This window comes from Notamacropus eugenii, chromosome 2 (genome assembly GCF_028372415.1).
Source record: "Notamacropus eugenii isolate mMacEug1 chromosome 2, mMacEug1.pri_v2, whole genome shotgun sequence".
Taxonomy (NCBI): Eukaryota; Metazoa; Chordata; class Mammalia; order Diprotodontia; family Macropodidae; genus Notamacropus; species Notamacropus eugenii.
The window spans coordinates 119,860,826-119,875,821 of NC_092873.1; the positions used below are offsets into that span (position 1 = coordinate 119,860,826).

General features: G+C 42.0%; 1 protein-coding gene across 5 annotated transcripts in view; it reads right to left on the reverse strand.

Moving 5' to 3' along the window:
• Positions 1-14,625, reverse strand: part of ELOVL5 (ELOVL fatty acid elongase 5) — a 90,446-nt gene extending 75,821 nt beyond the window's left edge. Inside the window, exon 1 of one of the 5 annotated variants that reach the window (XM_072642470.1) lies at positions 14,387-14,625. The gene's annotated coding sequence lies outside the window, so the exon portion shown is untranslated. Of the gene's footprint in view, positions 1-12,494; positions 13,209-13,510; positions 13,597-14,215 lie in introns of those variants that run through there. The other 4 variants (XM_072642467.1, XM_072642471.1, XM_072642469.1 and 1 more) reach the window with 4 other exon arrangements.
• Between the last annotated feature and the right edge of the window lie 371 nt (positions 14,626-14,996).

Here is a 14,996-nt window from a genome sequence, read left to right on the forward strand (position 1 = left end):
ATTTAGGAAAATCAATTTTGAAACCACAGTAACATTGTAAAAATGAACAACTCTGAAAAACTTGAGAACTCTAATCAACACAATGACCAATCGAGATACCAGCAGTATGATGATGAAGGATCCCACCCATCTCCTGTGACAGGGAGATGATGGACGAAATATGAAGAAGGAGACGTATTTTTTTTGGACATGGCCATGGTGAGGGTTTGTTGTGTTTGGCTATGCATATTTGTCACAGGGGTTTTGTTTTTCTTTTTTTTCCCAAATGTAGAAGAGGGGAAAGAAGAAGGGAAAGAAAATAAATGCTTGTTAATGAAAAAAATTAAAACAAGAGAACCAAGTATTTTGTATAGAGGATGGATTGGAGATGGGACATATTTAAGGTAGAAGAAATTAATGGGAGGTTATTACATAAATAAATTCCTTCTAGGCAGCTGTTGTTCAGTCATTTCAGTCATGTTTCAATCTGTGAAAACATTGGGGGTTTTCTTGGCAAAGATACTGGAGTGTTTTGCCATTTCTTTTTTCAGTTCATTTAATAGATGAAGAAACTGAGACAAAGAGGGTTAAGTGATTTGCTGAGGGTCACACAGATAATACATGTCTGAGGCTGGACTTGAACTCAGGAAGTTGTATGATCTTGACTCCAGGTCAGGCACTCTATCCACTGAGTCACCTAGTGATTCTCTTAGGCAGCTGAGCCTATGCCAAACTGTATCCTCTTGGGAAGCAAAGAGGAACTGATCAAATTGAAGGTAAAGTGCTATATAAATGGAATTTCTTGGCCTTTAGTATCTCAAAATGCTAAATTAGAAGTTCTGAGATTAGGAATCTAGTATGGCAGTAGAGATGCATCTTCAAGGCTAAAACATAAAACAGTAAAAGGTATTCTTGTCTACAGTGAAATCTGCCCCAAAATGGCTTCCTTTTTTAAGGCAGATAGATATTTCCAGATTGGAGAAAGCTAGGCTTTTTTAAGTCATTTAGAATTTTTTAAAGGAACAAACTATAGATAATAACTGGGAGAGGCAGATATGCCAAAGGCTTTTAATCAACATTTTATGCTATGCCTAAATCACTTATTAAGTCTTAGGTGATTACAGCCTGATGAGATTACTTGAATATGCAATTAAATTAGTCAAGTTCCTCTAGCTCAAGAGTGAAAATAGAAGCAACCTAAAACACTCTTAACAAATGCAACCCCAAATGTAAGTTACATTTAACTTTTCCTAAAAGAAATATTAGATTATTTAATTTCATACCTTGTGGGGGCAGGCAGAGAGAGAGTTAATTGTATTAAACTGAGAGTACTAAATCACTTTCTTTTTCAAACTCAATCTCACTTCCTAAATACTATTCAAATATATGTGCTGGTTTTCTTTTTACAGAGCAAGTTTAAATATCCCATAGAACTGCATGATTCTTAAAAGAAGATCAAATGCTGATATAATCATCTGTCTTAAAATTTTAACAAGAGCTGTTATAACAGCCAGTCGGATGTCAAAATTCACAGAAAACCTGCCCAGTGAATTGTGCAATCAATTTTTTTGGTAAATAGTCTGGCCATCTTAACAATACTCTTAGCTTCTTCAGGTGTGAGGATATAAGTATTTATAGTAACTCTTTGTAATGGCAAAGACCTGGAAACTAAGGGGATATGTATCAACCAAGGAATAGCTGAAAAAATTATGGCACATTCATAAGATGTAATAGAACACTAATGTGCTGGAAGAAAAATAATAAAAAAGGATGGTTTCCTGAGAAACCTAGGAAGCTTTGTATGAAATGAGCTAACCAGGAAAACAATTTATATGACATCAACACTGCAAAATGATTTTGAAATACTTAAACTCTGACAAAGTAATTATCAACCATGATTCCAAGGGAGAGATGAGTGCTGCCCACTTCCTGTCAGAGAGGCAACGATTAATACACAGAATGGGACATACATTTTTAGACATAATGACTATGGGAATTTCTTTTGTTTGATTATACATATTTGTTACAAAGGTTTTATTAAAGTGCTTAGTGTACAGTGCCTAGCATGTAGCAGATGTTATATGAAGGGAAAAGAGAGGGGAAAAAATGCCTGATAATTGGATAAAATAAATTTTAATTTAAAAATTAGGTCATTATTAAATATACAGTAAATTATGCAATTAATTTTGAATGCTGAGTAGGACACTCTGTGTCCTAACAATACTGTCAGCCTCCTCTTCAGAGTGTTCTACAGCCAAAAATTTTACAAGTAGAACACTTACAAATCAAACAACCTCTTTTCTGAGGTACAGGTACAGGAGTTGGAGAAGAAACCAGAAAAGACTTTAAATTTGCATGCACATACTTAAATATTTCCATGGATATGTGTGGTCTTCAATTTGAGGGGTCCCTCCCACAAACAGTACAAGTCTCAACCCATCCAGGTCACCTCTCATCGTGTGCCACTCTTCCTCATTATCTAGGAATTCCTCCACAAAGGATCCACCCAACAGACTTCCTCTAAATGTCTACAGTGCTCCACTACATGCAAGTCTCCATCAATTATCTCTTGCTCAGTCAACATGACTTGTCCCATCTGCAGGGGAGGACCAATGAGCCACTCTTAAGGCAAATTGGGTACAAAGCTTTCAAAGTAGAATTCAGCTCAACTGCTTTAAAAGGCTACTTAAAGGGATTATTATATTATCACCATCATCATTTGGTACTTTGTACTTATAAAACACTTATTATATACATGATTATGATTCATTACATCCTCAAGAACTTTACCAAAACATATTATCCTCATTTTACAAAGAAAGGAAAACTGAGACTCAGAAGTGGTAAAAGCTCACACAAGGTGGTAGACTTCAGACTTGAACAGAGGTTTTTCCAACTCTTTTCTACTACTAGACCATACTGCTACTCAAGTAATTTAATAGGTTGCTATGACAGGAACATACCATTAAGAACTGCCCTACCTTCACAAAGCTTCCAGTCTAAATAAAGACTATCACTTAAAATATGTGGAACAAAGCTGAGAAACCATGTGTATTAAATTTGTATTAAATTCAGATTTACAAAAAGTTGAGATCAATTAAAATAAAGAGAAGGCGGTTATCCACAAATTTTCCTTCAAAAGTTAAAGTTCTATAGTAGAGCAATGCAAAGAGTGCCAAAGAAAGGAGCAGAGGTGCCCTGAACACTACCCGTAGGGATACACACACCAGACAGCTACCACACCCTAGGGAAGCAAATGAATAATTACTAAATTTGGTATCCTGAGAACTATTCATTGGGGAAGAAGAATTTCATAACAATCACTTCACAGGAATAATTTCTGGCATTGTAGAGTGAAAGGAACACCAGATCTAGAGTTGGAAGAACTGGTTTTGAATACCAGCTCTGGTACTCAAAAACTATGTGTTCTTGGACAAATTATTTTTACCACTCTGAACCTCAGTTGCCCCATCTGTAATATCAAGGGACTGCACTAAATGATCAATAAGGTTCCTTACTAATCTATAATCTTATGATAACAAGGACCAATTTTTTTATAAGATAGTATTGCTGAGAGTGAAGGCAAGGGAGGGAAGGGCAAATTCATGAAGGTTGGGAGAAAGTGATTGATATTATTCTAGATTGGGTGGGTCGAGTTTAATTCCAAAGATAGATCCATAACTACAACTTTGTTTTAGAAAGCTATTATTCTCTCCTTTAGAGTTTATGCATCACTCTAAAAGGAGATGCCCATCATCCCCCTTAATCTGTCTGACCCTGGGTAAAGTCACTTCACCTATTTGCCTCAATTACTTCATCTGTAAAATGAGCTAAAGAAGGAAATGGCAAAACACTCCAGTATCTTTGCCAAGAAAATCCCCAAAGGCATCAAGAAGAGTCGACACAACTGAAAAATGATTAAATATATCCCCTAAATCTCAGCCAGGGAGGACTGACAAAAAACAAGAGCAAAGGTCTCTACTGTGTTTAATTACATTCCTCTGTAGCAGCACCGGCTCTTCCCTTTAACGCAACCAGCTGAAGCTCAACTAGAAGAGGCATGGAATTTGGTTGGCTAGTTAATGTTTCTAAAAATGTATCAGTCAGATACTTTTTGATACAAGGCCCATGTACTTATAAAAACAAATAGACACAAATCAACTAAAAATGTTCCCACAGTGGGAACATGCCATAGTTCAGTAGGAGTTGAACAGCTTGGGAAAGATAACATTTAGAGACTAGTCAGGTGGTGTGCTCTACTACGGAATGGAAACTTCGATTTAGGTCAGATCTTTTTCATTTTCATGTACAATGTACTTCACGAGGACAGAAAATTTCCTCTGAAAAAAGCCTGTTAGTAGCAGTCTATTATTGTTACTACTATTTCCAGTAATAAGTTTCTTTTTTTGCTTAATTTTTTAAAATTAGTTTTACTTTTAATCTAGATGACTAGTATAAACAAACCAACAAAACACAAGTAAGTATATTCTCTGAAAGTTATTAAAAAACAATACAATAGCTATTTACAACTAACAATCCATGAAATTTTGAAATTTACCTTTTGTTAGCAGAAAGAAAGGCTGTACTCTACCTATGTCTTACTTACTAATCTAGTCTAGAATCCTCGGGTCAGCCTCTTTTTTGGTCCCACTATACAGCCCTGAGGCAGAAACAATGAACTGCTTTGGAAAAGGATGGCACTGCAGAATGGTAACACCAGCTGCCATGGCACTTTTCAGACATCCTCCATAACAACTGTGTCTTCTCCATTAAATGTCAAAGGCTAACACCAAGTTAAACGACATGAGGGGGTGGGGGACTTGGAACTGGGGCTTATAGCAGTTCATAACATCTACTTGTCCACATTCCACAAGGAGAGCTGCTGAGTCTGCTTCTGGAAATAAGAATTGAGAGGGCCTTAAGCCCTGTTTCCCTACACCCAAGTACAAATCTTAATGTGGTGATACAAAGCCTTTTAATTGCCTGCTGAGTCAGAACTGAGTGTGCATTCAAAAGTCTCTAAAGAACATTCTCCAGTAGTGAACAAGGCAAGAACTCTTGTGGGCATCTGGCCTAAGGATGGAGCTTGGCCTCTTTCTCAGTCTGTCACCATGTGGCTGTGAACACAAGACTGAAATGTGTCTTATCTCTGTTGTGCTTGTTCTTTCTTGATTTTAGCTAAAAATAATTAACCAGATTTTTGTGAGTTTCAACCAATCAGAAGAGCCACCAGAGGTCCAGCAATTGGTATCCATGGTAGAATCTGTATGTAGCCATAGCAGCTGAGCACAGTGAAATGGTGGCATGGAGCTCTACCTATTTCAGAAGTGAGCTGACCCAGAAGCCAAGATACTTTTGTCTACACTCAGAAGTGAACTTGGTGGGCATGTCTGTTAGAAATCACTTTAAGTGTGAGCCCAGGGACCATGTTAGTGTATAAAGGAGAGCATACCTTGGCTTGCGGAGATATTTGTGGACCTGTCCTTGCTATACTTTCTAAGCAAACATCCCTTTGTAAAAGCTAATTAATTGGCTAATTAAAAGGTAACTGACTGATACTGAGGAATGGTCAACTGGCCAAACTGATATTGGCAGGATAATTGGTCAAATGATACCAAGGGAGCACAATGAATGGGGACTTCTCTGTGATAGCATTAGAAAACTACCCTCAGACTCTCAAGGTGAGAGATATAATGGAAGTGGTTTTTGTATCCATAAATTTGGAGCAACAGCCAGCAGAAGAACCGGGTAAAACAGGATATAACTGGTTTTGTCCTGTTTGGGGGCTAAAAGTCAGTTAAGTAAGTAAAGGTTAAGTCTAGCTCAGAGTTACTCCCCCTCAATAAATTCATGAATATTGCCTTCTCCCCCTGGGAGAAGTAAAGACTCATTTTAATGGCCCTGCAAGACCTATAGTGGAAGGGGAAACATAATAAGGGGTAAATATGTAATAGACTTACTGGGAAGCTGTACACTCCGCAGTACCCAGCAAATGGGGAAACAGGGGAGGGACTTTTGCAGTCAAGGGTAGGTATGTAAAGCTTGTCCTTACTTCTATGTGAGGTGTCTATTCTGTAGGTTACCCACATTTGTAACTGTGTAATAAATTTGGCTTTTAACTTTAATCCTCCTGAGTCCAAAGGAGTTATTTCTCAAATGGGGTTACCCTAAGAATTTCGAAAGAAAACATAGCAAGCCATGTGTATTCTATGGATGCACCCTAGTAGTCTCAGTGTGACTTGGGCGCTTGAGCCCAGACCCTATGCTTTACATATGTTATATAAAATACTATTTTAAAAGATAAATTCTTATGATTATTTTATTACCTAGAAGAAGGTAATGGACTAAGAAAATCAAGGTATCTGTGACTTCAATTCAATTAACATTTATTTTGCATTACAGGGTACAAAGAAATCCCTGAGTGCTAAGCAGTAGGTATACAATGATAAAATTGAAATTAATCTGAAAGGTCTTATATTTTAATGGATGTTTAACTTCTCTATTTACTGGGGTGGGGGGGAAGGAGAGTGGGTTTAGAAAGGATGATCTGAAAGGTGCTTTTCAATTCTAACATTCTATACATTTTTCTAAGGGTAAGTCAAATTACAGAATTGTTTGGACAAGCAACTTTTTTCTTTTAATTTTGAAAGAAAACTTCCCCTGGCAACGGGGTCCAGGGCAGAGGATGTGTCAAAGAGAAAAGACAGCTTTAAGGGTGGAAAAAAAACAAAGCAAAGAAATGAGGCTTTGTGGAATTCTTACAACTCAAACATTAGGGATCCAAGAAAAAATTAACTATGATCTTAAAGATTATGACAGAAAAGAAAAAATACAAGTCATAGAATGAAAGCAATAAAGAGGACTACTGGAGAGCCAAGGAGGAAAAAATTGATAGCTTATACCTGTCTTTTGAATTTTAAACTTGTATTTCCAACATGCTGGACATTTATATTGACCCAATTCAAAACGATAATCATCACATGATACTTCCAACCTCTTATAAGCCCAACCAAAGCTCTCGGACCTCTGTGTATCTGTTAATGGCACCATCATTCTCTTACTTAATCAGGCTCAAAATCTGAATATTCTTCTCTTGTCATAGCGCCCCCTCCCCCTTTTACCCTTATGACCAATCAGCAGCCAAATCCTGTGGATTATTTTCTCATAATATCCTTGGCATCACTGTAACATTCCATTCTCTGTGTTCCAACCCCAGTTCAAGGCTTTCATTGTCATAGCCTGGAATATTGCAAAAGACAGATCATCATCTATAACATGCCATCTAGCTATATATCCCAAGGCTTTGTCCTGGGCCCCTTTTTCCCCTTCTCTTTCTTGGTAATCACATCAGTTCACATGAGTTTAATTATTTTTTTCTATGCTAAGGACTCTTAGACCTGTATTTCAGGCCCTAGTTGCAACAACTGCTTACTGGACATTCTGAACCAAATATCCCATCACAATATTTAAGTAACAAAAACTAGCATTTATATAGCACTTTGAGATTTACAAAAACCTTCACATCTACTTGATCTCCACAACCTTTTGAGATAAGTACTATCATTATCCTCAATCTTATAGATGAAGCAAACTAAGGCTGACAGAGGATAAGTGAATTGCTTAGGGTCACACACATAAATAAGCGTCTGAGGTAGGATATGATTAAGTCTTCTTTATAGCAAGACCATCCTAACAAACTCAACTTCTCCAAAATAACTCATTACCTTTCTCCCCAAACCCAAGCCTCCATTTTAACTTCTCTATTTCTATTTAGGGCATTACCATCTTTCTGGGACAGCTAGGTGGCATGGTGGATAGAATCAGGAAGACTCATCTTCCTGAGTTCAAATCTGGCCTCAGACACTTACTAGCTGTGTGACCCTGGACAAGTCACTTAACCCTGTTTGCCTGATTCTTCATCTGTAAAATGAACTGGAGAAGAAAATGGCAAACCACTCCAGTATCTTTGCCAAGAGTCTTAATGAGTTAGACATGACTGAAACAACCCAACAACAAAAACCATCTCTCTCTCTAATCACTTAGGTTCATAATCTCAGTGTCATGCTTGAACCATGATTCTCTCTCACTCCATATATCCATTTAACGGTCAAATCTTGTCATTTCTACCTCCATGTCTTGGATCTATCCGCTTCTTTCTCCTCATATATACCACTGCAGTTCATGGCCTCATCATCTTTTACCTATACCATCACAATAGACTCCTAATTGGTTTCCCTACCTCAAAGTCTCTCCCCATACAATCTATCCTTCACAAAATGTGTATCCATACTCCCCTCCCATTTAATTAGATAACATTCAGTATTTATTAAGGACCTACTTTGTGTCAGGCATTGTATTAAGCACTGGGGATACAAATATGAAAAAGCCTGTCCTCAAGGATCTAACAATTTAATGGGAGAAGACAACATGAAAAAGAAGCTAGAAAAGGGGGAGGAGGGGAGGAAGATGTGGAAACTGAAACACAGAGTTTAAGTAAATTGCGTAATAAATGCTAAGAGCTGGATGTGAACACAGGGGTCTTCCTAACTGATCTTTCTACTACATCATGGTGCTACTGCTTCCCTAGTGGCTGACTCATACAGACGCTTACTACATGCCTGTTATCTGACAGTTCTCCACTACCTCTCCATCCCTATCCTCCAATTTATTTCATACTTCACTGTATAATTAAACTTCCCAAAGAGGATATGCAATGGGGTCAAGTCAATCTCCTGCTCAAAAACTTTCAATGTCTTTTAAATAAAGGCCAAATGTCTTAGTTGAGAATTCAAGTGGCACTTGCTTTATGTCACCTCTATCCTTCACTTAACCTAAACTCATCCAAACCAGACTAAATCCTTCCTGAACATACTCTGTGCTTGCCTTTCTCCCTGCTAGTTACACAGTTCTCCCTCAATCTAAGAAGCCTCCCCTCCTTTCCCCCCAACTAAAATACTACCAAGTTAATGCCACCCTTTTCAATGAAGTATTATTACTAAAAATAATTATAATATTCACTTTAAAGTTCTTCAAAGCCCTTTCCTGATCTTCCTAGCTAAAAGAAATCTTTCCACCGATATCCTACAGTCCCTGATTTTAACCTCTCCTACTAAAATGTGTATTTTCTATCTTTGTGTTAGTTATTTTTGTGTAAGTATTCTCTTCTTTTAGAAAGTAAGTTCTTTGAGGGCAAGATTTGTCATATATTTATCTGAAGGTCCCTTAACACTTATTTCAATATCTTACACACACAGGAAGAAAATTTTTGTTGAATGAATCTGTATATGACATTCTGCCTGACAAGATAAAAAGATAAAAAAGTCATATACCCAAAGGTCCCATGCCTGCAGAGACCAAAGCAAACTGAGTGATTGAGATGTTCATGTAAAAATGATAAATTAAGCATATGTAGAATATATATTGAATAACACAGACCATAAACCAAATTAGATTTTATTCAAGTCAGATATAGAGAAATGTGGTCTAAATCAACTGACAGAGTGATAAATTTACTATGATTAATAAACAGTAAAGTAATACTCTCATTTTTTGTCATGACAAGTTTACAAAAACCTACTTCTAAGGAGAGGAATAATGAACTATAGACGCGCACACAAAATCTAAAAACAACAACAAACTAAGTGGAAACTTCTCTAAGAGGTTATGTATACTGTGAACAATATATCTGAACTTTGATATCCTTGCTGATTCATTTGGTCATTAGTATTATTTGGAAAACATATGACATAGGGGAAGTGATTTGAGGGAGACAGAGAAGGAAATGGTTAAGGATAGATAAAGGATGTTCCAAACATAGAAAGTTATATTTTAAAAGGAATGTAGCATTGAATGAAGCAGCATCGTGGTGTTCGCAGAGGAAATTGGAAACTAAGGACTTGATGCTGGGAGGGATACCTTACATTGGATGACAAAGTCAGGATCCAAAAAGATTTTGACAGGTTGGAATGATAGGCTGAATATAAGATGAAATTTAATGACATAAATATAAAGTCTTACACCTAGGGCTCTTTAAAAAAATCAACATCACAAGTATAAGGTACCTCTGGAGAAGTTATGGTTTTAGTGGACCGCAAAGTCAATGATTTCAACACTGTGACACTCTCATTTTTTATATATGGAATCATCAATGCCTGGCACATTGTGGGTGCTTAATGCTCACTGATTGGCTGAAGCTGAAAAAAACTAAAGCAACTTTAAGTTACATTAAGTGAAGTATAGTAGTGAGCTCACAGAAGGTGAGTGAGTCACTGTACTCTGTCCTGGTCAGACCATACCCGCAATTTTGTGTTCAGTTCTTGACACCACAGTTTAGATAGGATGCTGACAAGCCCAAGAATATTTAGTGAAGAACAAACAGGAGTGTGCAGAAAATGGAAACCTTGACAGGAACAGGAGTTGAAGAAAATGAGGAGGAAAAGATTCAGGGAGAACATAAGTTCTTTTTGAGTCACTTTTCAGTTGTACCTGACTCTCCATGACCCCATTTGGGGTTTTCTTGGCAAAGACACTGGAGTGGTTTGTCATCTCCTCCTCCTGGTTATTATACAGATGAAGAAACTAAGGCAAACTAAGGCAAAGGGTTAAGTGACTTGCCCAGGGTCACACAACTAGTACGTTACGTGTCTGAGGCCACATTTGAACTCAGGTCTTCCTGACTCCAAAGTCATTGCTCTCTATCTACTGTACCACCTAGCTGCCCCCATGATAAATTATACTGAGGCTCTTAAAGAGCTATTACCATAAAAAATGGCTTAAACATAGTTTGCCTGGCACCAGATTAAAGAACAAGGTGCACTGGACGAAAACTTCAAGAAGGCATATTTGGGTTTGATTTGATAAAGAATAATGGACAACTCAGATTTACATAACCTTTTAAGGTCTGAAAAAGGGATTTCCTTACCACAACCCTATGAGGTAAGGTGATGAACATATTAATCACTCTCATTTTACAGCAAAGCAAAATGAAGCTGAGAGGTTAAATAGCTTTCTCATGGTCACAAAATAGTGTGTGGGAAATAGAACTCGAACACAAGTTTCCTACCTACCAATTAAAACTTCTTAACAATACAACCATCCAAAAGTACTAAGGGTTTCCTCTAGAGGTAGTCAACTCAAGGACTTCAGGTCTTTTTTAAGTGAAAGTTGGATGCTGGGGATTCTGTTTCTGGTACCAGTTGTACAGAGAAACCCTGTGGTCTCTCTCAGTGAGGAGATATGTTTCCAGGAGCAAACAAAGACCAGGTATTCCTAGATAATCTGATGGGAGAAGTTTTAGGTAAAAGATGGAAAAAAAAATGGCAACACACCTAAGAAGCATGAGGCCAAAACAGCAGACAAGAAAATAATAATGTTGTTAGAAGCACTGGAGACAAAAAAGAAAGATTTAGTCATTGACGGGATCTAGCTAAAGGATCTGTTTGGGAAAATGAAGACATTCGAACTACCCAAAGGGGAAGAACTTCATTTGGAGTGAATATAAAACACAAAGGATAAAGAACCATAGATAACCACAAAGTTTCATGTTTTGAGGTTGATGGATGAAATTTTATCTACCCTCAATACCACCCAAGTCGCAATGCAAGGAAAGAAGTAAAAACACTTCTACTTTGCCTAATTCAGGTTACTAGGCAAAAGGGTAGATGAGGAGAGAAAACAGTGGCTGAACAAACACCAGATAGAGACACTAGAGAGCAAGAAAGGATGAAAAAGGTGGTGTCAGTCAGCCTTGCAATTTAAAGGGACTTAAGAGATAAGTGGTCCAACCTCTTCTTTTTACATATGAAGAAAATGACCCAGCAGAGTGAAGTGACGATCCTCAGAGAACAGTTGGTGACATAGCTGGAATTAGAAATTGAAGTGTCTGGCTAGTCCAGTGTTGTTAATACTAGAGAAGATGACCACGGTGTTCTACGAACACCAAGAGACAAATGTAAAGATAGGTCTTTTTAATCTTATCTGTCAAAGTAGATTCACAGGTGAGGAAATCCAAGTTAACCTACCTCCTTTACTCTCTGAATCATGAGTCTCTCCAAGGGTAGCTTGAAAAATTAAGTTCATCTAATTCTCCTCCTTCAATCCCTACTGCTCAAATTAATGCATTGGGGTTTTATCTCTATGAAAATGGGGAAGGAGGGAGAAAAAGTTTGTGACATCTGTACTCTAGGTTGTACATTTTGTACACGTTGTTCTGTAGATACACATTCTGCAAGAGTATCGGTTATCTTGGCATTTCTTTTTAGTTTTCACCTTCAGGCAAAAGACACAATTAAAACAATTATCTATCAATAACTGTCAACCAGAGTTTTCTTTCAAACTGAAGAACCAACAAACAAAAACCACACACACAGGAGAGGAAGAGGCAAATACCTAAGGAACAGAAAGGAAGTTGGATCCCATGCACAAGTAGGAATTTTCATGGTAGTGCTTCTCTGAAGAATCACGGACAGTGTTTGATAAGGCAATTTTCTAAGGTTCAGCCTTACAAGGTGACTCACCTAACTATCGTGTCCCCTCACAGTCTTTTCTCTAAGTTAAGTATCTCCGGCGCCTTCACCTGATTTCCTTGTGTTTGTGGTTTCCGTTGATTTTCCTCATCCTGCCAGCTCTCTCCACCGACTATGACCCCGCCTGCCAGGGTCCTACCTAAACTAGGGTACCCAGAATCGAACACAAAACCCCGATGCGGTCCGACCAGGGCAGAGTCCAACCGGACTTTTGCCTTCCATTATATCCTCCAGGGTATTTCTTTGTTCTTTAGCTTCTGTCACCGTGCTGATTCAATGAACTCAAGTCCCAGATCTTCTCAAATGCGCTCTATTTAAGACACGACAAGAAACTTAATTCGTACCTTTTCCTCCTCCGCAGGCCGGTGAAAAATGAGTTAAATCTGAACTTTCTGGTTAAATGATGGAAGCACGCACCGAAAACAACCCCCTCCACCAAAGCGGAGGGACCAGGTTGCAAGGCGAACGCTAACACAGCCCTTCCTGTAGCTGATCCAGCTAAGCCTCTGCCCCCCGCTGCCCGTCCGGACTCTAACGACCACTCGCCCAATCTCTCCATCGCTCGGGGGTCGGGGACCCGATCTGGACAGTCCGGGCTACCCTCGGGCTCTGCCGCCCGGGGCCGAGCGGGAGGCGAGGCTCACGCACCGCCCGGAGCGGAGATTCTCACCCTCCACTCGCCCTCGCACTCCGCACGTCCAAGACAGAGTCTAGAAGCTCCAGCGCGCAGGGCTGGGTCGGCTTTGGGGCCGGGGGAGGAGAAAGAAAGACCAGGGGGATGGATGAAAATGCTAAACGAGCTGTTTCCTCCCAAAGTTAAAAGAGCCAGGCCTCCCCCCTCCCCCTTCCTCCCTCCCGGGAGGGGGTCTGCTCCCGGCTCACACACGCAGCCAGCCGGCGCCCGCCCCTCTCCTGGGCCGCGGTCGGGGGGCGGCCGGGCTCTCGGCTCCCGACCTCCCCACCGCGGCCGCCCGCCCCGCCTCTCCGGCCGGCCTCCTCTTTCTCACCGCTCCTCGCAAGGTCTCATAGAACCCAAGCGGTCCCAGGAAAGCGGTCTCTCCAGCCGGTCCTGGAGGAAGGGCGGCGCGCAGGCACGCGCACACACGGGCACACCCCGACCAACGGACCCCAGCCTGCTCCAGCCCGGCTCGCTTCGTAGTCATGGGGCGAGGGAGCGGGGAAACCGGCCCTCGCCTCTCCGCGGCCCCGGGGGCGCCCCATTTCTTGTCCTTTTTGTCTCCAGCCTGTGACAGCAGCAGGGGAAACCCTACCCCAAAGCGGCCCCCTCCTTCACCGCGGGTAAATCCGCCCAAACGGAAGCCTCCGCCGCCGCTCCCCGACCGCCCGAGCCGCGCACCGAGAACCCCAGCCCGCCCGCACCGGGGCTCCGCACACCATCTGCCGGGCGGAGAAGCCCGGCTCGCAGCCTCGCCACTAGCCTAACAGGTGCGAGGGGCATCCGGAGGGAAAACTCTGAAGCTTCGGGTTCCGAAAACGATCGGAGCAGTAGGCGGGGTGGGGGTGCCCTCGCTCAGCCGCCTTCTCGGGAGGCACACTTGTCCATGCCCCAGAAGGCTCCGCCGACCCCGGGGGCCAAGCGGGACCCGCTGCATTCCCAAGACAAGCCTCTTGGAGGCTCGGTCCAGCCTGACTGGCCGGCACCCCCTGTGCCGCGGCAGGGCGCACGGAGTTTCCTGAGGCTGGTGGCTTACCTCCCTAGACCGAGGGGCAGCAGCTTTGCGAAGCCAGCAGCGGTGCGGCGGCAGCCGAAGCCGAAGCGGACAGCCGCTCGGAGGCTGTCACGCTGGAGCTGAAGAGGATGTGCGAGGGAGGGCCGAGCAGGGAGGAACCAAGGAGACGGGAGGAGGGAGTGGGGGACCTACAATGAAACGTGGGCTGATTGTGACGTCACAATGGCGCGAGGGGCGAATGGAGAGCCGAATTATGAATCAAGCTCTATGATGTCATGCGTCACCGAGGGCCAATCCGGAGACAATAGAACTTTCCCGAAGGTGAATCTGAGCCTCCAGAGCCGCGGGCCGGGGAGGAGGGGTGGTCCGCTCGGGTTCACGTGTCTGCCGTCAGTTTTCGCCGCTTTCTTCCCAACAAGCCTGCGTGAGAAGAAGAGTCTGCGCAGTGGCCGCGGTGAAGCTCTCCTGCCCTAAGCCCTCCCCTAGTCCCGCTCCCATAGTGCCGGATGGCGAGACCGCCCTAGCGCCCAGCCTCCCCGATGCCGAGCGGGCCCGGCGGGAGCCCGCACGCCGCTCCTTGGGGCTTTGGGGAGAAGCGCTGAATGACTTTGGGATCACGGAAAGGCAGGGCTGCCCGGGGAGACGTTCCCAGCCCAGACGCCCTGTCCGGTGCCGTGGACCGGATCGGTGGGGTTGGCTCTGCGGGGTCGTGGCAAGGGGTGGGAGAAGAGAGGCACGACCGGCAGGCCGGGGCGGCGTTGGAGGGCCCTGTGGGTGCCCGCGTGGCCGCTGCCTGGTCCGA